Source organism: Heptranchias perlo, chromosome 27 (assembly GCF_035084215.1).
Source record: "Heptranchias perlo isolate sHepPer1 chromosome 27, sHepPer1.hap1, whole genome shotgun sequence".
Taxonomy (NCBI): domain Eukaryota; kingdom Metazoa; phylum Chordata; class Chondrichthyes; order Hexanchiformes; family Hexanchidae; genus Heptranchias; species Heptranchias perlo.
This window is the reverse complement of record NC_090351.1, coordinates 39,363,130-39,386,775: the sequence shown is the minus strand read 5'-3', so window position 1 is coordinate 39,386,775 and position 23,646 is coordinate 39,363,130. Positions and strand designations below refer to the sequence as shown.

General features: G+C 49.3%; 1 long non-coding RNA gene across 7 annotated transcripts in view; it reads left to right on the top strand.

The window, feature by feature from the left end:
* Positions 1 to 23,646, top strand: part of LOC137344612 (uncharacterized) — an 82,141-nt gene that overhangs the window by 44,583 nt on the left and 13,912 nt on the right. For 5 of the 7 annotated variants that reach the window (XR_010968414.1, XR_010968415.1, XR_010968411.1 and 2 more), the window contains 2 exons: positions 10,731 to 11,092; positions 17,927 to 18,041. This is a non-coding gene — a long non-coding RNA (uncharacterized lncRNA). The remainder of the gene's footprint in view (positions 1 to 10,730; positions 11,093 to 17,926; positions 18,042 to 23,646) is intronic. The other 2 variants (XR_010968412.1, XR_010968409.1) reach the window with 1 other exon arrangement.

Sequence of the window (23,646 nt, the reverse complement as noted above, 5' to 3'; positions counted from 1 at the left end):
TATATCCCTTTGCAGACTCTTTGTGTCCTCCTCACAGCTTACTTTCCCACCTAGTTTTGTATCGTCAGCAAACTTGGATACATTACACTCGGTCCCTTCATCCAAGTCATTAATATAGATTGTAAATAGCTGAGGCCCAAGCACTGATCCTTGCGGCACCCCACTAGTTACAGCCTGACAACCTGAAAATGACCCGTTTATCCCTACTCTCTTTAGTTGATGTTAATTGCCTCGAATCATCAGCAACTTGGCAGCAGATTGTGAGAAGTGAGAGCTGGAGAGGAGCATATGGTTTAGCAGCTGTTGGACAACTAGCAGGGACTGGTGAATGGACAGAGCCACAGAGTCAGAGCATTGAACTGCATGTGGAAAAGCTGCTTTTTAACAACGTAGATTTGAAATAGCAGATGTGGGAGGTACAAATCCTGGTTTGGACAGGCAGCAGGCACTGATTGGGAACACACCAACTGCAAACAAGACAATTGACGTCCCTTTAACAAATATTTAAAAATTACTTTCGCTTTCCTTGTCAGTTTTGCGCTCACTAAGGTGAAGGGTGTTACTGCTCCACAATGGAACACTTTCCACTAAAGGCACACAGTTTCAACATCAAACACTCCCAGGGCAGGTACAGCACGGGTTAGAGACAGAGTAAAGCTCCCTCTACACTGTCCTGTCAAACACTCCCAGGGCAGGTACAGCACGGGTTAGAGACAGAGTAAAGCTCCCTCTACACTGTCCCATCAAACACTCCCAGGGCAGGTACAGCACGGGTTAGAGACAGAGTAAAGCTCCCTCTACACTGTCCCATCAAACACTCCCAGGGCAGGTACAGCACGGGTTAGATACAGAGTAAAGCTCCCTCTACACTGTCCCGTCAAACACTCCCAGGGCAGATACAGCACGGGTTAGACACAGAGTAAAGCTCCCTCTACACTGTCCCGTCAAACACTCCCAGGGCAGATACAGCACGGGTTAGATACAGAGTAAATCACCCTCTACACTATCCCATCAAACAAAAATTACATGTTTGCTTTTTCAGTGCCAGTCAGGAGCAAGCGCATTCTGAATTACACAGGTCGAGGGGGGGGATATAGGTGAAGATTTTGATTCAGGATTTCCAAGATGATAGTAACACTATTCTATTTGTCCCACCCTGTCCCAGCCTTCCTCCAGCCTTGCCCTGTGTTGCCCTTTGCCCTGCCGCTATTAATCATTGTTGCCCTGGGTCTACTTCCCTGCCTTCCCTGCCCCCATCATGCTGTCTGTCCTGTGCTCTCCTACTCCCTGGTCTCACCCCTATCCGGCCCCTTTGCCCTTTAGTGTCATGCCAAGGCTCCCATGTATCCAATCTTTCTGCCGAGCTCCTACCTCACCCGCCGCCCTCCCCTATCGTGTACACTGCTGAGTTCCTATCCTGCTCCTTGCCCTGCCATTATCTCGCCCTTTGTTCTCCTCCTATTCCACCCCTGTCCTCCTGACGCTTTCCCCCCTCGCTCCCTCTACCCCGTCCCTATCCCACCCCACCCCCTGTCTGACCCCCTACCCTACACCCGCCCTGCTCCCTGTCCTATTTTGGGTCTGATTATAGCGCCAACCCCACCCCCCCCGCTCGGTCCCTAAATTGTCCAATTGACCTGTCGCTGATCCTGCCCGATTCTAGTGGATGTTCAGTTACTCCGCTGCTGAAATAAAATATCTGTCCTCCACGGGAGACCTCTGCACAAAATTAATTTGTTTACCCCCTCCACCGCCGTAACTTTTTGCAGGGAATGAGTTAATTCCTCTGCAACTTTAATCTGAATAAAAGAAATTATTGACCTGGTAAACTAGAGCTGTACAAAATGAGCTCTCAAAATATTCACAGCAAACTCTCTTGTTTGAAATCCAAGCTGGGTCCCATTAGCCATATTAATGTCTTGTCCTGTACAAGCCAAACATTGACCTGTATCTGCCCATTTCATTTTTTATTAACATAACAATATTGTTGAAACACACCTTTTCATATCGAGTAGCAACTCACTAACCTCCCCAGTGATCTGTCAGATTCAGTTACAGTCCATTTCCTTCTAATGTGACAGTAAAGTGCAGCTGTTAGTACATTAATGGTCCCAATTCAAGTGAAGGGAAGCAGGTTTTGAGTTCCCCCCGGGAGGGACCAACAGTCCATCATTGCATGCCCGCTAATGGGTTCCTACACGCCACCCGGCGTCCGCCATTTCACGCGGGCACTGGACGCCTGTCCGTCAGCCCTGTAACAACACCCGACAGTGAGAAATGACACTTCACCCAGAAAACGGAGACAGCAATTTCACTGTGGAAATAGAACATCTTGGAGGCCCTGTTTCACCCGGGCAACTAACTAAATCCGCGTGATACGTGCCCAAAACATCTGGGCCGTCTCCGATAAAAACACGGAGCAATCGGCTTTTATGTAGAATTACGTAGAATTCACAGCTCACAAACAGGCCATTCGGTCCAACTGGTCTGTGCTGGCGTTTATGCTCCATACGAGCCTCCTCCAACCCCACTTCATTTAACCCTATCTGCATATCCTTCTAATCCTTTCTCCCTCATGTGTTTATCCAGCTTCCCCTTAAATGCATCTACACTATTCGCCTCAGCTACTCCTTGTGGGAGCGAGTGCCACATTCTCACCACTCTCTGGGTAAAGAAGTTTCTCCTGAATTCCCTATTGGATTTATTAGTGACTATCTTATATTTATGACCCCCAAGTGGAAACATCTGCTCTATGTCTACCCTATCAAACAACAACAACAACTTGCATTTATATAGCGCCTTTAATGTAGTAAAACGTCCCAAGGCGCTTCACAGGAGTGATTATCAAACAAAATTTGACATTGACTCACGTGACGAGATATTAGGACAGATGACCAAAAGCTTTTAAGAAGTGTCTTAAAGGAGGAGAGAGAGGTGGAGAGGCAGAGAGGTTTAGGGAGGGAATTCCAGAACCCTGTCATAATTTTAAAGACCCCTATCAGGTCATCCCTCGGCCTTCTAGAGAAAAGAGTCCAGTTTGTTCAGTCTTTCCTGATAGATGTACCCTTCCAGTTCTGATATTATCCTTGTAAATCTTTTTTGCACCTTCTTCAGTGCCTCTATATCCTTTTTGCAATATCGGGGCCCCTATTTTAATTTGTGAAATTCTTTTTGGTGTGACACTGGCGAGGCTGCATTTACTGCCCATCCCTAGTTGCCCTAAGAAGTTGTTGGTGGGCCATCTTGCACCATTAGTAATTGTATTTACAACTGACTGGTTGGTAAGTCATGTCAAAGGACATTATGGGGGCATCAACAAACATCACATGGGACTAGAGTCACCTATAAGCACGGACTGGTAACCCTTCCCTGAAGGATATTAGTGAACCAGTTGGGTTTTCACAACAATCTGACATTTTTTCCAGGGTCATTTTGTTCTGTTGCCAGCCCACAAATCTATTGAACTCAATTCAACCTTTGGGTTGCTCGTCCAGTCCCACAACCACTGCACTGCCACATCCCATTTGACCAAAGACAATCACAGTCACAGACAGCCTCAAAGTGTCCCCTGTCAAGAGAAACAAATATAAGTGCGGTAAATAGAATCTGTTTAAAAAAAGATGGATTTTATTAATCATTTCAACCCGTCGATGGACCTTGCATTCATGAAATTCAAGAACAACCCACTCACATGTCTGCTCGAACCTGAGTCACTTTGTTTCTTTAATTTCAGAACTTCAGTGTTGCAATGTTTCCCAAACGGCCGGGGGGGAAGACAAAGGGAACAGTCTGTGTTTTTCAATGCAAGGAACACAATAAAAGTTACAAGACTGCCTACTTCCACCTCCGTAACATCGCCCGTCTCCGCTCCTGCCTCAGCTCATCTGCTGCTGGAACCCTCATCCATGCCTTTGTTACCTCTAAACTTGACTATTCCAATGCTCTCCTGGCCGGCCTCCCATCTTCCACCCTCCTTAAACTTGAGGTCATCCAAAACTCTGCTGCCCGTATCCTAACTTGCATCAAGTCCTGTTCACCCATCACCCCTGTGCTCGCTGACCTACATTGGCTCCCGATCTAGGAACGCCTCGATTTTAAAATTCTCATCCTTGTGTTCAAATCCCTCCATGGCCTCGCCCCTCTGTAACCTCCTCCAGCCCTACAACCCCCCGAGATCTCTGCGCTCCTCCAATTCTGGCCTCTTGCGCATTCCCGGTTTTAATCGCTCCACTATTGGCGGCCGTGCCTTCAGCTGCCTGGGCCCGTAGCTCTGGAATTCACTCCCTAAACCTCTCCGCCTCTCTACCTCTCTCTCCTCCTTTATGACGCCCCTTAAAACCTACCAAGCGTTTAGTCGCCTGTTCTAATATCTCGTTATGTGGCTCGGTGTCAAACTTTTTCTGATAATCGCTCCTGTGAAGAGCCTTGGGACTATGTTAAAGGCACTATATAAATGCAAGTTTTTGTTGCTTTAGGCTAGCAACTTTGGAGAGAGGGCGTGAGATTGGATGAAATGAAACCTGATTTAGGAAGTCAGAAATCACTAACACAAGTCGCGAAACATGAAAATTGCAGCCTGACATGAAATTGTCTTGTCAGAAAGGGTCTACACCCTTGCAAAAATAGGCCAGCTGGACTGTGAGCATAAAAACATTGATCATCTCCAACGCATAACTAAGCGTGACATGAAACGGAGATGTCCCAGAACCTGCCACTTCCATTAAGAAAGCTGTTGGTTTCTGTTCGACAAATTGTCTTGTGTAAACTGAGATTGAAAAGGAGGCAACTCTGCCTCGGAGCTTGTGATGTGAGGTCCGTGAAATGGAACCCTCTCGTCACTGTGGGCAGTGACAGCTGCTGCCCTCTGATTAACACTTCGGTCTCTCTTATGAGCACGTGTAGCGTGAAAATCTCCACATCATCCTGATATTCCAATTTGCAGCTTTGATTAAGAAGCTTTTTGCTATCCCCATGCCCAGTGCCGGATCTGACAGGTTTCTCCCTTCAATTTCTCTCCTGAAGGAGCTGAGTCTTGCTGAGGTACAATTCCCATGGGAGCCAGCCAGCCTCATTTGCAGGGTTGTGGGGAAAGAGCAGGGGGCAGTGGGGCTAATTGGCACAGGCACAATGGGCTTAATGGCCTCTTTCTGTGCTCTATGTTTCTCACAAACATCTCAAAGCACTGAATTACTTTGAAGTGCAGTGACTATTGTTAATGTAGGAGAACGTGACAATCAGCAAGATCCCACAATCAGTAATGAGATGGATGACCATTAATTTGATATTTTGGTGGGGTTGGTTGATGGATGAACATTGGCCAGGACACTAGGAGAACTCCCCTGTCTTTAATATCCACCAGAACAGGCAGACGGGACCTCAACTTAACGTCTCATTAATGAAGCATCCCCACAAAATATCTGATGGTACATTTCTTTCCATTTTATTTACCACTGTCCGTGTGCTCTCCATCTGCCTTCAGACTGGAGGGAGTAACGATTCATACTTCACTGAACCATTGTTCGTTATAACCGTCACCGTGTATCATCAGGGAGGGAGTGATTCACACAGAGGTGCCTTAGTCACAGTGTCTAACCTTAGTTCAGTTGTACAGAGCCTTGGTCAGACCCTATCTGGAGTAGAGTGTCCAGCTTTAGGCTCCGCACCTCAGGAAGGGTATACTGGCCTTGGAGGGGGTGCAGCGCAGATTCACCAGAAAGGGTTAAATTGTGAGGACAGGTTTTGTGCAAAATTTCACGGGTGTCACCCGCCCGTGTCATCATTCTTCGTCTTTGAATCTGGACAGTATCGGCAGGGTATTCAACCATGGGGGCATCACTGGCAAACCCTATCCTGTCCACATACACATGTGCACACTCACACACACACACACTCACATACTCACACACATGCACACTCACATACTCACACACATGCACACTCACACACGCACACACACACACTTGTGCATACACACTCACAAGCACAGGCACACGCGCACATACGCGACACACATGCGCACACACACACGTGCGCACACACACACGTGCACACGCACACAGAATGAAGGCTGCGCAGAATGAAAATAAATAAGTAAACGGGAACTTTATTAAAGGAATGATTAAAATCTGCAGAATGTCTGGAGAGAATAAACCGAAGGTTTCAGAAGGGAAGGATCCAATTTCACCTGAGTGAGACTGTCCAGTGTTAAACTGGATCCCAAAGGAGTGAAACTCACAACAGGAAATAATGAGTTCAATGCCAAGATGAAGTTACATCTACATCAATAAACCAACTAATTTATACAAGAAAAAAGGTTTTAAGCTGAGTCGGAATCAATACCGAATCATTTGAGAGGCCAAGTGCAGCCAGTGACATCGGTACAGAGTGTGCTCCAGGAGACAGATACTACTCAAGGTCTTCTGGGGTTTTTTCATAATTCAAACTATAATATAATAATTTTCTCCAGCTGATTTGGAAACTGCTGAGCAGCTGATGATTGAGCCCAGGCATAAAGAATTCGTTCATCACCACTAAATTGCGTTTTATCATTTAATTAATTATGAACTTTATAGGACAATTCTCACGAGAGACCTTCAGTATTTTTTTTGTGAGATGCAGAAGGAAATTGGAACCCAAAGATATATTAAAACTGGGTAAAAACGGACTTAAACGTTAGAATGGTACGAGGGGAGAGGGGTTTCAGTTATCTGGAGAGATTAGAGAAGCTGGGATTGTTCTCTGAGGGTTAAGGGGAGATTTGATAGAGGTGTTCAAAAATCATGAAGGGTTTTAATAGAGTAAATAGGGAGAAACTGTTTTCCAGTGGCAGGAGGGTCAGTAACCAGAGGACACAGATTTGAGATAATTGGCAAAAGAACCAAAGAAGGGAGATGAGGAGACATTCTTTTATGCAGCTAGTTGTGATGATCTGGAATGCACTGCCTGAAAGGGCGGTGGAAGCAGATTTAATAGTAACTTTCATTAAGGAATTGGATAAATACTTAAAAAGGAAAAATTTGCAGGGCTACGGGGAAAGAGCAGGGGAGTGGAAGTAATTGGATAGCTCTTTCAAAGAGCCAGCAGAGGAATGATGGGCCGAATGGCCTCCTTCTGTGCTGTACTATTCTCCAGGAATTAAAGGTTAATCTCCAGGACACTGCCGCGAGCAAAAACACCTGGGGGGGGGGGGAGAAAATTCACAGGGGCATTAAAAAAAAACTCTGCGTTTTTTCCCATTTTCTCTGAACACTTACGTTTATTCGTTATAAAAAATATCGGAGAGGGGAGGTCATGCGATGGAACCTCCAGGAATACGTCCAACCAGAGTTGGCAACCCCTGTGTGGAGCCGGGGAGAGAACTCCTGCCGCTCCTGACGCCACATCGAAGTCAAAAGAAAGAACGAACTTACCTTTCTGATGGCGGTCACTCACTGGGCACTGGGGTCCCCACTCAGAGGGAAGTCCTCAAAACTGGCCTCAGGCCCTTCATTAGCAGACGGAAGGGGCCTAATGCCTGTTGTAGGCGGCTGTCCCGGACGCCTGAAAACCGTCCGAGGTCAATATGGCGTAGGGCGTTTTTCAGGTATCCTTGGAGAAATGCCCTGCGAAGTTGATCATTTTTTTCAGCTGTTTTCTGTCTGGAAAACGGGCACAATAAGGGCCAATTTCGCTCAGTCGTTGAGTATATTCTAGGCTGAGATCGATAGATTTTTGGACTCTAATGGAATCAAGGGATATGGGGATCGGGCGAGAAGGTGGAGTTGAGGTCAAAGATCAGCCATGATCTTATTGAATGGCTCCTATTTCTTACGTTCTTATTTCTGCCCTGCTGTACCAGAAACACCATTTTTCGAAAGAAAGACGTATTTACACAACACCTCATCATATCTCTCCCAGACGTTCCATGTACTTCACACACTTTGGAGTGCACTGACTGTCGCTATGCAAGCAAACATGGCAGCCATTTTTCACACAGCAAGATCCCACGAGCAGCGAAGGAGTTGAATGACCAGCTAATCTGTTTTGCTGGTGCTGTTTTGAGGGATAAATGTCCAGTGCACTGGAGAACTACCCTGCTCTTCAAATAGCGTCATGGGATCTTTTAACATCCACCTGAGCAGACAGACAAGACCTTGGTTTAACACTGCTTCCAAACAACAGGAGCTTTTACAACACTGAACTCCCTCGTACACTGGAGTGTGAGCCCACATAACGTGTCCAAGTCGGGATGTAGATTGAAACCCACCACCTACTGACCCTTAGGCGAGAGTGCTACCAACTGAACCAAGCTAATGTCCACAACGCACACCGTGGATTTGGTGGCACTGGCTTATGCCACTAAGAAATGGGGAATTGCCGATTAATCCACTAAGTCCGTGCCTTCCATACACCACAGACTCCTTCTCAGACACCTAGCTGCAATCTCGCTGTGATTCCTCCATTGACTCTCCCACTGTAATCCATAGTTAGGAACATTGGAATTGCTGGATGACAAAAGACCAGGGTCCATGTAGTTCGCCTGCTATCATCCTGGTAGTCCCACGATATAACGATAATGGAGTTGTTGACTAATCGTAGTAATCAATCTCTATCAATGAGTCTCCAACAAACCCAGACATGAGGTGAGGAAAACCCCCAGTGGGGGAGAGCTTTGGGAACCAGAGGTCCAAAGTCACCTGTTCCTCCCGAGCCTGTTACACTCATCACACCTCATGTCTCAAATTACTCGTACACTGTATCCCATAATGTTATTTTCTGAAAGAAATGAATCTAATTTACATTTGAATGAATCAACACTTCCTGCTTCCATCGTCTCCCCAGGGAGCCTGTTCCATAGTTGACCACTCGCTCCCTGAAATATTGTTTCCGTAATTTACCCCCCTTCAAGCGCAGGCTCGGACAAGGTGAAACAAACTGTGCTCCTTGGACCCTAATGGTCTATGCAGTTATCTGATTTCTGTTTTATTGATTCATTGATACGCGATTTCTGGTGCTTTTATACTAATAAAAAATGTTTTCCGCATCTGAGAATTTCCAGTCCAGGCGGCCCCAATACAATGAGGACCTGCGAATCTCCAGGTCGAGTTGGGAGCTGGAGGACAGCTCACCCCGGTTGTCCATGGGAGATGTATATCCATCTCCAGCCAAGGCTCCATCACGCAGGGAATCCCTGATGGGATCCTTCATAACAAGACAAGTTGACAGATATTGAAAGAGAATGATTGAGTACGTTATTTTCTTGACAGGATGTACTTGACTCCAGTTATCTGCGACCTGATTGTCAGTAACAGTAATGTTGCTTTGTCTGCGATAAGAACCTTACTCAGAGACAGATCAAGAAAATTCCTGTTTCTCAGCATGACTCTGGTTGCTGCCTGTGCCTGGGGTTTATTATCCTTGAGGTGGGGAAACCTTCTGTTCCAACGTTCCACAGATTTGGCCAATCTTTCAAATACCAGGCACGTTACTTTATAGAAAAAATCCTAAGGACTGTTTGGGGAAATTTGACGTTACTTCAGTGGTTTAATTAACAACATACGTCATCCTGCTTCCGGAGCAGGTGAAAAGGGGTTACCCACGGCAACCTGTCAAAATTTTTAAAGTGTGTCACTTTCACGGTCAATTACGTGAAAGCTCATTGGTTAGATTCAGACCAAAGCACTGTGACTGTAAACTGCTAAACTGCAGCCAGTCCAAATACACGCCCTCACCTCACATGCGTGTGCACACGCATGCAGACGCGCACATGCAGACTCGCATACAACCACCTGTACACGCACACACACCACACACAACCACCTACACACACATGCACACAACAACTACCTGCTCACACACACACGCACACAACCACCTGCACACACGCACACAACCACCTGCACACACACACATGTACACAATCACCTGCACACACGCACACAACCACATGCACACACACACATGTACACAATGACCTACACACACCACACACAACCACCTGCACACACACACACACACACACACACAATGTTTATTAGTTATTTGTCCTTCCCTTATGACCCTCAATCCAACCCACCAGTTCTATCCCTAACCCAGAGCTACTGATCTCTGACTTCTCCAATCTGTGATTGGCCAGCAGAGTGTGAAAGACGAGGCAAAGTCAACCCCTCTCCCCAAGGTCCCAAACCCGTCACATGGGTGAGGATCAGGTATCGCTGCACGACCCACAATCCAGCCCATCAATGCACCTTCGCTCTGCCTGCAAACGTCACTCTGAGCTTCCGGTCACTTGCCACTTTAATTCCCTGTCCCACTCCCACTCTGACCTCTCTGTCCTCGGCCTCTTACACTGTTCCAATGAAGCTCAACAGAAGTTCGAGGAGCAGCACCTCATCTTTCGATTAAGCACTTTACAACCTTCCGTGCTCATCATTGATTTCAATAACTTCAGACCATAACCACTGCTCCCATTTTCTCCGACAGCAGGTTCTCCTGTTGTTATTCACACCTCCCCTGGACCCACCTTTTGTTTCTTTACTTGTCCCATTATCACCCTCCTTTTGCCTTGCACCATCATCCCTTTTGTCATTTAATCACTCCTGCCCTCCACCCTACCACAGACCTTCGCCTTTTCCCCCCTCTCCTTTCCCTGGCTCTGTATTTACTTAAAAACTGTTAAACCTCTAACTTCTTTCAGTTCTGATGAAAGGTCATCGACCTGAAACTTTAACTCTGTTTCTCTCTCTCCTCAGATGCTGCCCGACCCGCTGAGTGTTTGCCAGCATTTCCTGTTTTTATTTCATTAATGCACCATTGGGTTGTACCATTGGCTACAAGGCCCGATCATCTTCAAGTACAAGCCAGCCGCGATTGGATTGTCCCAAGTTGTAGTCTGATTCTCACTGGGCAATTGGCACCAACGCCATATTGATCCTTGGATACCAAAACTGAGGCTTTCCTGCGAGGGCTTTTGGTCACTGAAATTACCGCTGAACATGGCGTAGAGAATACTGGGTCCTGGGAATGACTCTACAGCAGCGTAGTGATTGAAGATTCACATAGTGTTGCAAACCTTGACATCAAATGTTGAGTGGTTTTTAGTCTCTTGTGAGCAGTAAGTGAGAATACAGGCTCAAAATGATCACCCACGTCTCTGGTATTTCATGTGATGTGCAGTTAGAGGCTGTTTTATTCTACATTGGGTCCGTTTGTTTTTGCAGCTGGTCAGGTGTCATGTTCATAGAATCATAGAATGATACAGCATTGAAGGAGGCCATTTGGCCCATCGTAATGTTGTGACCAATGGCTGGAGCTGCTCTGTTTGCTGGTGTCCACTGAACAATTAATGATTCATTTAAGGCAGGAAGGTTTATTGGTTGATAACCCACGATCGATTGACGTCAAAATGGACCACCGCAAAGAACCCTCACCTACAATAACACTTCCCTTTACTGGGGCCCAGCTGACTGAAGGAAACTGCCTTCCTGTTAGAATTCAGGAAAAACTTCTTCACCCAGAGAATGTGGAACTCACTCCCACATGGAGCAGTTGAGGTGAATAACATAAACACATTTAAGGCAAAGCTAGATAAGTACATGAGAGAGAAAGGAATAGAACGATAAGCTGATAGGGTGAGATGAATTTGGGTGGGAGGAGGCTCATGTGGAGCATAAACACCAGCACAGATCAGTTGGGCCGAATGGCCTGTTTCTGTGTTGTGAATTCTATGTAATTCCACAAATGCAGCCTGTAATTACAGAGCAGAGGTTCTGTGGAAATAATCTGTTGGCCTTTGACGGCCATCGCTCGCTCGATGCTGGCTGTTTGATTGTTCTAGACCTGTTCTCTTTCAGCCTGCAGGACGCCTCTCCTGAGCAGTCCCAGTCAATGATGTTTTGCTTAGGTTAGCAGCTTGGCCTCTAGATCGACATTGATGAATTAATTAATTGAAGTGTTTACATACGGATCTGGGGGATTTCTGGGGCAGTTTTCTGGCACCAAGGACTCGATGTGCAGATTCTAAATAGTCTCGAAGATATCCCTAATGTCCCTACAGTGAGAGGACTTAATTGACGGGAGAGTACACTGGGGAGTTATTCTCCAAGGGCTGGGACTCCTGTGCAGCCAGTAGTGGGTTTTGGAAGCTTTGAGGTTTGCCTTCAGTTGATTGTGAACAAGGGGATCAGACACTAGCAGTCCGCTGTCTTCACACTGTGCGATCGTAACTCATCGGAGGAGCATCACTTATGCCTGTCTTTGTCTGGCAAAATCTGAATCCCATTTATTGGCACAGAACTTTGGGAATATTTGAAATGGCCTGACAGAACACACTTACAATCCCAGCGAGCCACTCAGAACTGGAACACTTCCTTCAAACTCTACTTTTACGTCAGTGCTTCTACACTCACAAAAAGAATAACAGGCCGCACCATTGGAATTGTACTCCCAATCCACTCTGTCGTTCGTACGATCCGTCCCTGTCTTACTCTTGCTGCCACTTCTGCAGCTGCTTGTTGCTTGCGCCTGGCTCCTCAGCGTGAACAGTGTCGCCCGTCTTTTGGATGAGGCTTTAAACCGAGGTCCCGTCTGTTCTCTCAGGTGGATGTAAAAGATCCCACGGCCACTATTTCGAAGGAGAGCAAGTGGGCCGCACAAGAGGCCAGAGTTGGAGGAGCGCAGAGATCGTAAAGAGTTGTAGGGCTGGAGGAGGTTACATAGATAGGGAAGGGGCGAGGCCATGGAGGGATCTGAACATAAGGATGAGGAACGATGAGTCAACTGGCCGCCTCCTGTGCTGTAAGATTCTATGAGTGCATCAAAAGCTGTGATTCCATGGAACAATAGAGAGATCAGGTTGCATTTGAAACTATATATTAAACAGCCCTCAACTGAATTTTAAAATATATTTGTTCTCAGGATGTGAGTGACGCTGGAAGGATGATTTTTTTTTGTTGCCCATCCCTTGTTGCCCTGAGAAGATGTTGCGTCTTCTCCTTGAACCACTGCAGTCCGTGTGTTAATGGAGGTCCCACGATGGTATTAGGTAGGGAATTCCAGGATGTTGACCCAGTGATAATAAAGGAACGTGATGTTACATAGGAACATAGGAACAGGAGTAGGCCATTCAGCCCCTCGTGCCTGCTCCGCCATTTGATAAGCTCATGGCTGATCTGTGATCTCGCTCCATATACCTGCCTTTGGCCCATATCCCTTAATACCTTTGGTTGCCAAAAAGCTATCTATCTCAGATATAAATTTAGCAATTGAGCTAGTATCAATTGCCGTTTGCGGAAGAGAGTTCCAAACTTCTACAACCCTTTGTATGTAGAAATGTTTTCTAATCTCACTCCTGAAAGGTCTGGCTCTAATTTTTAGACTGTGCCCCCTACTCCTAAAATCCCCAACCAGCGGAAATAGTTTCTCTCCATCCACCCTATCCGATCCCCTTAATATCTTATAAACTTCAATCAGATCACCCCTTAACCTTCGAAATGTTCCCTCGCTGTAATGAACATTCTATGCTTCTGGTTCATTAATAATACAAGAATCTGACCATCAGGTGGTCATTCTGTTGCTGAACAGAATCCCTCTGCTGGCTGGTCTGTAACAGTAACGGTGACGATATCTCCCCCGAGTTACAGCAGAATCACATTGTTAAAGACTCACTGGGAGGCCAGTTGGAGACACCATTGAGCAAACTGTCTCACTCCACCCTGTGAACCAACGGCCTCCAACTGGAGCACAGGAACAGGAGGAGGTCATTCAGCCTCTCAAGCCTGTTCTGCCATTCTGTTAGATCATGGCTGATCTGTACCTGAACTCCATCTACTTGCCTTTGACCCGTATCCCTCAATACCCTTGCTCAACAAAAATCTATAGATCTCGGTCTTGAAAATTTTAATTGACTTTTGGGGGAGAGAGTTCCAGATTTCCACTACCCTTTGTGTGAAAAAGTGCTTCCTGATTTCACTCCTGAATGCCCTGGCTCTAATTTTAATATTATGCCCCCTTCTTCTGGATTCCCCCACTGGACAAAATAATTGCCCTGTATCTACCCTATCGAATCCCTTAATCATTTTAAATACCCCTCAACCTTCTAAACTCAAGGGAATGCAAAAGAAGTCTATGAAACCTGTCATCATAATTTAACCGTTTAAGCCCTGGTGTCATTCAGGTGAATCTGCACTGTACCCCCTCCAAAGCCAAAATATCTTTCTTGAGGCGCGGTGCCCAAAACGGAATGTAGTTTTCCAGATGGGGTCTGACCAATGCTAATAGTTCATGAAGCAGTAAACAGCTCCCATGCCGACCAAATGCTAACGCCTTTCATTCCAAATATAAAACATATTGTTATATTAATAAAGAGATCTAGCCTTGATATGTAGATTGATTCTCCCACAAAAAGCTAATTGAATGGTGGTAAAGGGATAGAGAGGAGGGCACTGCATTTTTAAAGCATAGGCGAAGGAAAGCAAGAGAGAGAAGTGGAGAGAGAGAGAGACAGCAAGAGATCCTGAGACATGCATCACTATGGTTTGACTCTGGAACAGGAGACAAGGATGTACAGACATACGTTGCATGCACTGACTGATGAGACAGAAAGAAGAGAGTGACAGAGGGCGCCAGAGAGACAGGCAAGAATGAGAGAGAGAGAGGGCGAGACATTGAGAGAGAGATTGAGAGAGAGAGAGAAATTGAGAGAGAGAGAAATTGAGAGAGATTGAGAGTGACATTGAGAGAGAGATTGAGAGAGAGAAAGATTGAGAGAGACATTGAGAGAGAGATTGAGAGAGAGAGAAATTGAGAGAGATTGAGAGTGACATTGAGAGAGAGATTGAGAGAGAGAAAGATTGAGAGAGACACTGAGAGAGAGATTGAGAGAGAGAGAAATTGAGAGAGAATGACAAAAAAGAGACATTGAGAGAGCGATTGAGAGAGACATTGAGAGATTGAGAGAGACAGAGACTGAGAGAGACATTGAGAGAGAGATTGCAGGCGAGAGAAATTGAGAGAGATTGAGAAAGAGAGACATTGAAAGATTGAGAGATATTAAGAGAGAGATTGAGAGAGATAGAGGGAGAGACATTGAGAGAGAGGGAGAGATTGAGAGAGATATTGAGAGAAAGAATGAGAGAGAAATTGAGAAAGAGACACACACACACAAAAGAAGAGTGAGAGAGAGACCCAAAGACCCACCTCACGTAGAGAGAAATACTTCTTTGTGGACTGATGTAAGAGTGAGATGCACACGGAGAAAACTATAATGTCAGGTGTTTTTTGAATATTTGATGATCAGTTTCTTGCTATATTGAAATAAAACTCAATTCTTTGTGTGGATTTACAATTTTGTTACACAGACTTTCCCCTGATGACCTTGGTTGTGTAGTTAGAGGCATAGAATGCAAAGTCATGTAGGTCATCCTGAACCAGACCATCAGCCACAGTTTGCGGGCAGTTCTGGGCACCCCATCATAGGAAGGCTATAAACGCAATGGGAAAGGTTCAGTGCAGATTGACCCATGGCTGAGACACAGGACTACTGGAATGTCTCTTCAAATTTAGGGAGCTGTTAATAGAAGGCTATTAATTTTGGGCAGTATTAATTATTGGGGGGGAGGAGGAGTTATTAATTTCAAGCTTTAATAATTTAGGGCCTATTCATTCTAAGGATTAAATAATTCTGTGGGTATTAATTTCAGTGGCTATTAATTTTGAGGACTATTACTTTTGTGGCTAGTAATTTCAGGGGATATTAATTTTGGGGGCATCAATTGTAAGGGCTAATAATTTTGACGGCTATTAATTTTGAGGTTAATTAACTTTGAGGGTATTAATTTAAAGGGCAATTATTAATTTTGGGGGCTATTAATTTCTGAGCTATTGGGGTAGAAACTGGTATGTGTTGCACCCGTTTTCCGGGCCTAAATCAGGTGCAGAGCAGACCAATCTGCGTTGGTCCCACTGCTAAATTTGTGAGCCCCATTTTTTAGGCGTCACCAGGCAGACATCTAAATCAGGCGTGAGGCCCTTTAAATATGTAGAAATTAGTCAGCGATGAGCGGGGCAGGTCTCCAAAAGTAGGTAGTGAAATCTTTTCTTTTGTCAAAACGTTGCTGAGGAGCCAGAGTGCTCCCTGACTGCAGAGGAGTCACGACGAGATATGTCCAGCTCCAGGACGGTTAGTGACTTGGAGGAGAACTTGGAGGTGAAGGTGTTCCGATGACATTGCTGCTCTTGTCCTTCTTGGTGGTAGAGGTCGGAGGGGAGGGAGCAACCTTGGTGAATTGGAGCAGTGCACCCTATACAGCCATGGTGTGCTGGAGTCTGGGGGTAGTCCATAAATCAAGGGAACTGTTTTTTCCTGGAGGGTGCCGAGCTTCTTAATGTCGTTGTGGCTGCTTCTTAATCTCCAGCTGAGTGGTGAGTATTCCATCACAATCCTGACTTGAGCCTTGCAGATGGTGGAGAGGCTTTGAGGGGGTCAGGAGGTGAGTCACTCGTTGCAGAGTACCCAGCCTCTGCCCTGCTGTAGTAGCCATGGTTTCGAGATAAGGAAAGATTTGCATTTATATAGTGACCTCAGGACATCCCAAAGTGCTTTACAGCCAATTAAATACTTATTGAAGTGTAGGAAACGCAGCAGCCAATTTGCGCACAGCAAGGTCCCACAAACAGCAATGTGATAATGACCAGATCATCTGTTTTTAGGTGTTGGTTGAGGGATAAATATTGGCCAGAACACCGGGGAGAACTTCCCTGCTCTTCTTTGAATAGTGGGCTGTGGGATCATTTACATCCAAGTGAGAGGGCAGACGGGGCCTCGGATTAACGTCTCATCTGAAAGACGGCACCTCCGACAGTGCAGCACTCCCTCGGCAACTACACTGGGAGCGTCAGCCTGGGTCTTGTGCTCAAGTCTCTGGAGTGGGACTTGAACCCATGACCTTCGGACTCATGCGAGAGTGCTGCCAACTGAACCGATGCCGACTATTAACATTCAAAGGAGGTTAATCCTGTAAAATCTGCAGTATCATCACTGAAAGACTTTGTTCTGTTTGAAACCGTTGTCAGTGTGGGGTCAAGGCTGAGCACGGAGACTGAGCTGGAACAGGAAAAACAGCTGTAGGAGCTACTGATGTGGGCGGTGAAAGTTCCATTAATTAAAATCTATCTATTCATCGCTGGTTATTATTCACATTACAGATAACAACTCGGAGTTTTACTGCTAGATGCGGCTCGCTCTAATTAGATCTGTTTAATGTAGCGAGCAGTTTTGATGAAGGGTGCCTTTCGTAGACAGCCTTCCAGTTCCTAATAAGCATTTTATTAAAGCACACAAGAAGCGCTCAGACTAATCAGCCAGATTGAAATGTCGTGATGATCAACTGGCCGAAGCTTGCAATGAGGATTTGATGGGAGTCTGAGAGATTTTTGTAACTAAACTTGCCGTTCCTGTCTTAGACAATTGAAGATGCTCCCCTTTGTCCAACGAAATGAAATATAATTCCTTTCCCATTGAATGCTCCTGTTGTGGATGAACAAAGGAAAGAAGGTAGAGGTAGAGAAGATATTTCCACTTGTGGGGGAGTCAAAACTCGGGGGCCATAAATATAAGATAGTCACTAATAAATCCAATAGGGAATTCAGGAGAAACTTCTTTACCCAGAGAGTGGTTAGAATGTGGAATTTGCTACCACAAGGAGTAGTTGAGGCAAATAGCATAGACACATTTAAAGGGATGATAGATAAGTACATGAGAGAGAAAGGATATGCTGATAGGGTGAAATGAAGTAGGGAGGGAGGAGGCTCACATGGAACATTAACAACGGCATGGACCATTTGGGCCGAGTGGCCTGTTTGCTGTAAAATTCTAAGTAATTATATGTACGATGGGCCAAATGGCCTGTTTCTATGCTGTAAAGTGCTTTGTAATTCTATGTAATTCCAGGAAGGAAAGACGCTTTGTGTACAAGGTGAAAAATCTCCCATTGTTTCATCATCACGGATCAGGCGAGGTGATTGACCTGTTACATGACTTAAAGGGAACAGGAAACGTTGGAGAGGCAAGTTTTTATATTTTGGGTGTTTACCCTGAACTGAGGAACAAAAAGGTAAGCAGGCAATTTAGTAAAGGTAGGGAGACAAAATAGAGAAAGAAAGAGGGAGAGAGGGGAGAAACAACTTGTGGCAGCGGGCAGGATCGGAGAGTGAAGAGAGAGGGTGGGGTCAGAGAGTGAAGAGAGAGGGCGGGGTCGGAGAGTGAAGAGAGAGGGCGGGGTCGGAGAGTGAAGAGAGAGGGTGGGGTCAGAGAGTGAAGAGAGAGGGTGGGGTCAGAGAGTGAAGAGAGAGGGCGGGGTCGGAGAGTGAAGAGAGAGGGTGGGGTCGGAGAGTGAAGAGAGAGGGTGGGGTCAGAGAGTGAAGAGAGAGGGCGGGGTCGGAGAGTGAAGAGAGAGGGCGGGGTCGGAGAGTGAAGAGAGAGGGTGGGGTCAGAGAGTGAAGAGAGAGGGCGGGGTCGGAGAGGGAAGAGAGAGGGTGGGGTCGGAGAGTGAAGAGAGAGGGCGGGGTCGGAGAGGGAAGAGAGAGGGTGGGGTCGGAGAGTGAAGAGAGAGGGTGGGGTCGGAGAGTGAAGAGAGAGGGTGGGGTCGGAGAGTGAAGAGAGAGGGTGGGGTCAGAGAGTGAAGAGAGAGGGCGGGGTCGGAGAGGGAAGAGAGAGGGTGGGGTCGGAGAGTGAAGAGAGAGGGAGGGGTCGGAGAGTGAAGAGAGAGGGTGGGGTCGGAGAGTGAAGAGAGAGGGTGGGGTCAGAGAGTGAAGAGAGAGGGTGGGGTCAGAGAGTGAAGAGAGAGGGTGGGGTCGGAGAGTGAAGAGAGAGGGTGGGATTGGAGAGTGAAGAGAGAGGGTGGGGTTGGAGAGTGAAGAGAGAGGGTGGGGTCGGAGAGTGAAGAGAGAGGGCGGGGTCGGAGAGTGAAGAGAGAGGGTGGGGTCGGAGAGTGAAGAGAGAGGGCGGGGTCGGAGAGTGAAGAGAGAGGGCGGGGTCGGAGAGGGAAGAGAGAGGGTGGGGTCGGAGAGTGAAGAGAGAGGGTGGGGTCAGAGAGTGAAGAGAGAGGGTGGGGTCGGAGAGTGAAGAGAGAGGGCGGGGTCGGAGAGGGAAGAGAGAGGGTGGGGTCGGAGAGTGAAGAGAGAGGGTGGGGTCAGAGAGTGAAGAGAGAGGGTGGGGTCAGAGAGTGAAGAGAGAGGGTGGGGTCGGAGAGTGAAGAGAGAGGGTGGGATTGGAGAGTGAAGAGAGAGGGTGGGGTCGGAGAGTGAAGAGAGAGGGTGGGGTCGGAGAGTGAAGAGAGAGGGCGGGGTCGGAGAGTGAAGAGAGAGGGTGGGGTCAGAGAGTGAAGAGAGAGGGTGGGGTCGGAGAGTGAAGAGAGAGGGTGGGATTGGAGAGTGAAGAGAGAGGGTGGGGTTGGAGAGTGAAAAGAGAGGGCGGGGTCGGAGAGTGAAGAGAGAGGGTGGGGTCGGAGAGTGAAGAGAGAGGGCGGGGTCGGAGAGGGAAGAGAGAGGGTGGGGTCAGAGAGTGAAGAGAGAGGGTGGGGTCGGAGAGTGAAGAGAGAGGGCGGGATTGGAGAGTGAAGAGAGAGGGAGGAAGAGAGAGGCCGGGACTGGAGCAGGAAGAGGGAGGATGGGGTTGGAGGGGGAAGAGGGAGGTGGGATCGGAGAGTGAAGAGAGAGGGCGGGATTGGAGAGTGAAGAGAGAGGGCGGGGTCGGAGAGGGAAGAGAGAGGGTGGGGTCGGAGAGTGAAGAGAGAGGGCGGGATTGGAGAGTGAAGAGAGAGGGCGGGGTCGGAGAGTGAAGACAGAGGGTGGGGTCGGAGAGTGAAGAGAGAGGGCGGGATCGGAGAGTGAAGAGAGAGGGTGGGGTCAGAGAGTGAAGAGAGAGGGCGGGGTCGGAGAGTGAAGAGAGAGGGCGGGGTCGGAGAGGGAAGAGAGAGGGTGGGGTCGGAGAGTGAAGAGAGAGGGCGGGGTCGGAGAGGGAAGAGAGAGGGTGGGGTCGGAGAGTGAAGAGAGAGGGTGGGGTCGGAGAGTGAAGAGAGAGGGCGGGGTCGGAGAGTGAAGAGAGAGGGCGGGGTCGGAGAGGGAAGAGAGAGGGTGGGGTCGGAGAGTGAAGAGAGAGGGCGGGGTCGGAGAGGGAAGAGAGAGGGTGGGGTCGGAGAGTGAAGAGAGAGGGTGGGGTCGGAGAGGGAAGAGAGAGGGTGGGGTCGGAGAGTGAAGAGAGAGGGTGGGGTCAGAGAGTGAAGAGAGAGGGTGGGGTCAGAGAGTGAAGAGAGAGGGTGGGGTCGGAGAGTGAAGAGAGAGGGTGGGGTCAGAGAGTGAAGAGAGAGGGTGGGATTGGAGAGTGAAGAGAGAGGGTGGGGTTGGAGAGTGAAGAGAGAGGGTGGGGTCGGAGAGTGAAGAGAGAGGGTGGGGTCGGAGAGTGAAGAGAGAGGGTGGGGTCGGAGAGTGAAGAGAGAGGGTGGGGTCGGAGAGTGAAGAGAGAGGGCGGGATTGGAGAGTGAAGAGAGAGGGTGGGGTCGGAGAGTGAAGAGAGAGGGTGGGGTCGGAGAGTGAAGAGAGAGGGTGGGGTCGGAGAGTGAAGAGAGAGGGTGGGGTTGGAGAGTGAAAAGAGAGGGCGGGGTCGGAGAGTGAAGAGAGAGGGTGGGGTCGGAGAGTGAAGAGAGAGGGTGGGGTCGGAGAGTGAAGAGAGAGGGCGGGATCGGAGAGTGAAGAGAGAGGGCGGGGTCGGAGAGTGAAGAGAGAGGGTGGGGTCGGAGAGTGAAGAGAGAGGGAGGGGTCGGAGAGTGAAGAGAGAGGGCGGGATTGCAGAGTGAAGAGAGAGGGTGGGGTCAGAGAGTGAAGAGAGAGGGTGGGGTCAGAGAGTGAAGAGAGAGGGTGGGGTCGGAGAGTGAAGAGAGAGGGTGGGATTGGAGAGTGAAGAGAGAGGGTGGGGTCGGAGAGTGAAGAGAGAGGGCGGGGTCGGAGAGGGAAGAGAGAGGGTGGGGTCAGAGAGTGAAGAGAGAGGGTGGGGTCGGAGAGTGAAGAGAGAGGGCGGGATTGGAGAGTGAAGAGAGAGGGTGGGGTCGGAGAGTGAAGAGAGAGGGTGGGGTCGGAGAGTGAAGAGAGAGGGCGGGATCGGAGAGTGAAGAGAGAGGGTGGGGTCAGAGAGTGAAGAGAGAGGGCGGGGTCGGAGAGTGAAGAGAGAGGGCGGGATTGGAGAGTGAAGAGAGAGGGCGGGGTCGGAGAGTGAAGACAGAGGGCGGGGTCGGAGAGTGAAGAGAGAGGGCGGGGTCGGAGAGTGACGAGAGAGGGCGGGGTCGGAGAGTGAAGAGAGAGGGCGGGGTCGTAGAGTGAAGAGAGAGGGCGGGGACGGAGAGTGAAGAGAGAGGGCAGGGTCGGAGGGTGAAGAGAGAGGGTGGGGTCGGAGAGTGAAGAGAGAGGGTGGGATTGGAGAGTGAAGAGAGAGGGTGGGATTGGAGAGTGAAAAGAGAGGGCGGGGTCGGAGAGTGAAGAGAGAGGGTGGGGTCGGAGAGTGAAGAGAGAGGGCGGGGTCGGAGAGGGAAGAGAGAGGGTGGGGTCGGAGAGTGAAGAGAGAGGGCGGGATTGGAGAGTGAAGAGAGAGGGCGGGGTCGGAGAGTGAAGAGAGAGGGTGGGGTCGGAGAGTGAAGAGAGAGGGTGGGGTCAGAGAGTGAAGAGAGAGGGCGGGGTCGGAGAGTGAAGAGAGAGGGCGGGATTGGAGAGTGAAGAGAGAGGGCGGGGTCGGAGAGTGAAGACAGAGGGCGGGGTCGGAGAGTGAAGAGAGAGGGCGGGGTCGGAGAGTGACGAGAGAGGGCGGGGTCGGAGAGTGAAGAGAGAGGGCGGGGTCGTAGAGTGAAGAGAGAGGGCGGGGACGGAGAGTGAAGAGAGAGGGCAGGGTCGGAGAGTGAAGAGAGAGGGTGGGGTCGGAGAGTGAAGAGAGAGGGTGGGGTCGGAGAGTGAAGAGAGAGGGCGGGATTGGAGAGTGAAGAGAGAGGGTGGGGTCCGAGAGTGAAGAGAGAGGGTGGGGTCAGAGAGTGAAGAGAGAGGGTGGGGTCGGAGAGTGAAGAGAGAGGGTGGGATTGGAGAGTGAAGAGAGAGGGTGGGATTGGAGAGTGAAAAGAGAGGGCGGGGTCGGAGAGTGAAGAGAGAGGGTGGGGTCGGAGAGTGAAGAGAGAGGGCGGGGTCGGAGAGGGAAGAGAGAGGGTGGGGTCGGAGAGTGAAGAGAGAGGGCGGGATTGGAGAGTGAAGAGAGAGGGCGGGGTCGGAGAGTGAAGAGAGAGGGTGGGGTCGGAGAGTGAAGAGAGAGGGCGGGGTCGGAGAGTGAAGAGAGAGGGTGGGGTCAGAGAGTGAAGAGAGAGGGTGGGGTCGGAGAGTGAAGAGAGAGGGCGGGGTCGGAGAGGGAAGAGAGAGGGTGGGGTCGGAGAGTGAAGAGAGAGGGCGGGGTCGGAGAGGGAAGAGAGAGGGTGGGGTCGGAGAGTGAAGAGAGAGGGTGGGGTCGGAGAGTGAAGAGAGAGGGCGGGGTCGGAGAGGGAAGAGAGAGGGTGGGGTCGGAGAGTGAAGAGAGAGGGCGGGGTCGGAGAGGGAAGAGAGAGGGTGGGGTCGGAGAGTGAAGAGAGAGGGTGGGGTCGGAGAGGGAAGAGAGAGGGTGGGGTCGGAGAGTGAAGAGAGAGGGTGGGGTCAGAGAGTGAAGAGAGAGGGTGGGGTCAGAGAGTGAAGAGAGAGGGCGGGGTCGGAGAGTGAAGAGAGAGGGTGGGGTCGGAGAGTGAAGAGAGAGGGTGGGGTCGGAGAGTGAAGAGAGAGGGTGGGGTCGGAGAGTGAAGAGAGAGGGTGGGATTGGAGAGTGAAGAGAGAGGGTGGGGTTGGAGAGTGAAGAGAGAGGGTGGGGTCGGAGAGTGAAGAGAGAGGGTGGGGTCGGAGAGTGAAGAGAGAGGGCGGGGTCGGAGAGTGAAGAGAGAGGGTGGGGTCAGAGAGTGAAGAGAGAGGGTGGGGTCGGAGAGTGAAGAGAGAGGGCGGGGTCGGAGAGGGAAGAGAGAGGGTGGGGTCGGAGAGTGAAGAGAGAGGGCGGGGTCGGAGAGGGAAGAGAGAGGGTGGGGTCGGAGAGTGAAGAGAGAGGGTGGGGTCAGAGAGTGAAGAGAGAGGGTGGGGTCAGAGAGTGAAGAGAGAGGGTGGGGTCGGAGAGTGAAGAGAGAGGGTGGGATTGGAGAGTGAAGAGAGAGGGTGGGGTTGGAGAGTGAAGAGAGAGGGTGGGATTGGAGAGTGAAGAGAGAGGGTGGGGTCAGAGAGTGAAGAGAGAGGGTGGGGTCGGAGAGTGAAGAGAGAGGGCGGGATTGGAGAGTGAAGAGAGAGGGTGGGGTCGGAGAGTGAAGAGAGAGGGTGGGGTCGGAGAGTGAAGAGAGAGGGTGGGGTCGGAGAGTGAAGAGAGAGGGTGGGGTCGGAGAGTGAAGAGAGAGGGTGGGGTCGGAGAGTGAAGAGAGAGGGTGGGGTCGGAGAGTGAAGAGAGAGGGCGGGATCGGAGAGTGAAGAGAGAGGGCGGGGTCGGAGAGTGAAGAGAGAGGGTGGGGTCGGAGAGTGAAGAGAGAGGGCGGGGTCGGAGAGTGAAGAGAGAGGGTGGGGTCAGAGAGTGAAGAGAGAGGG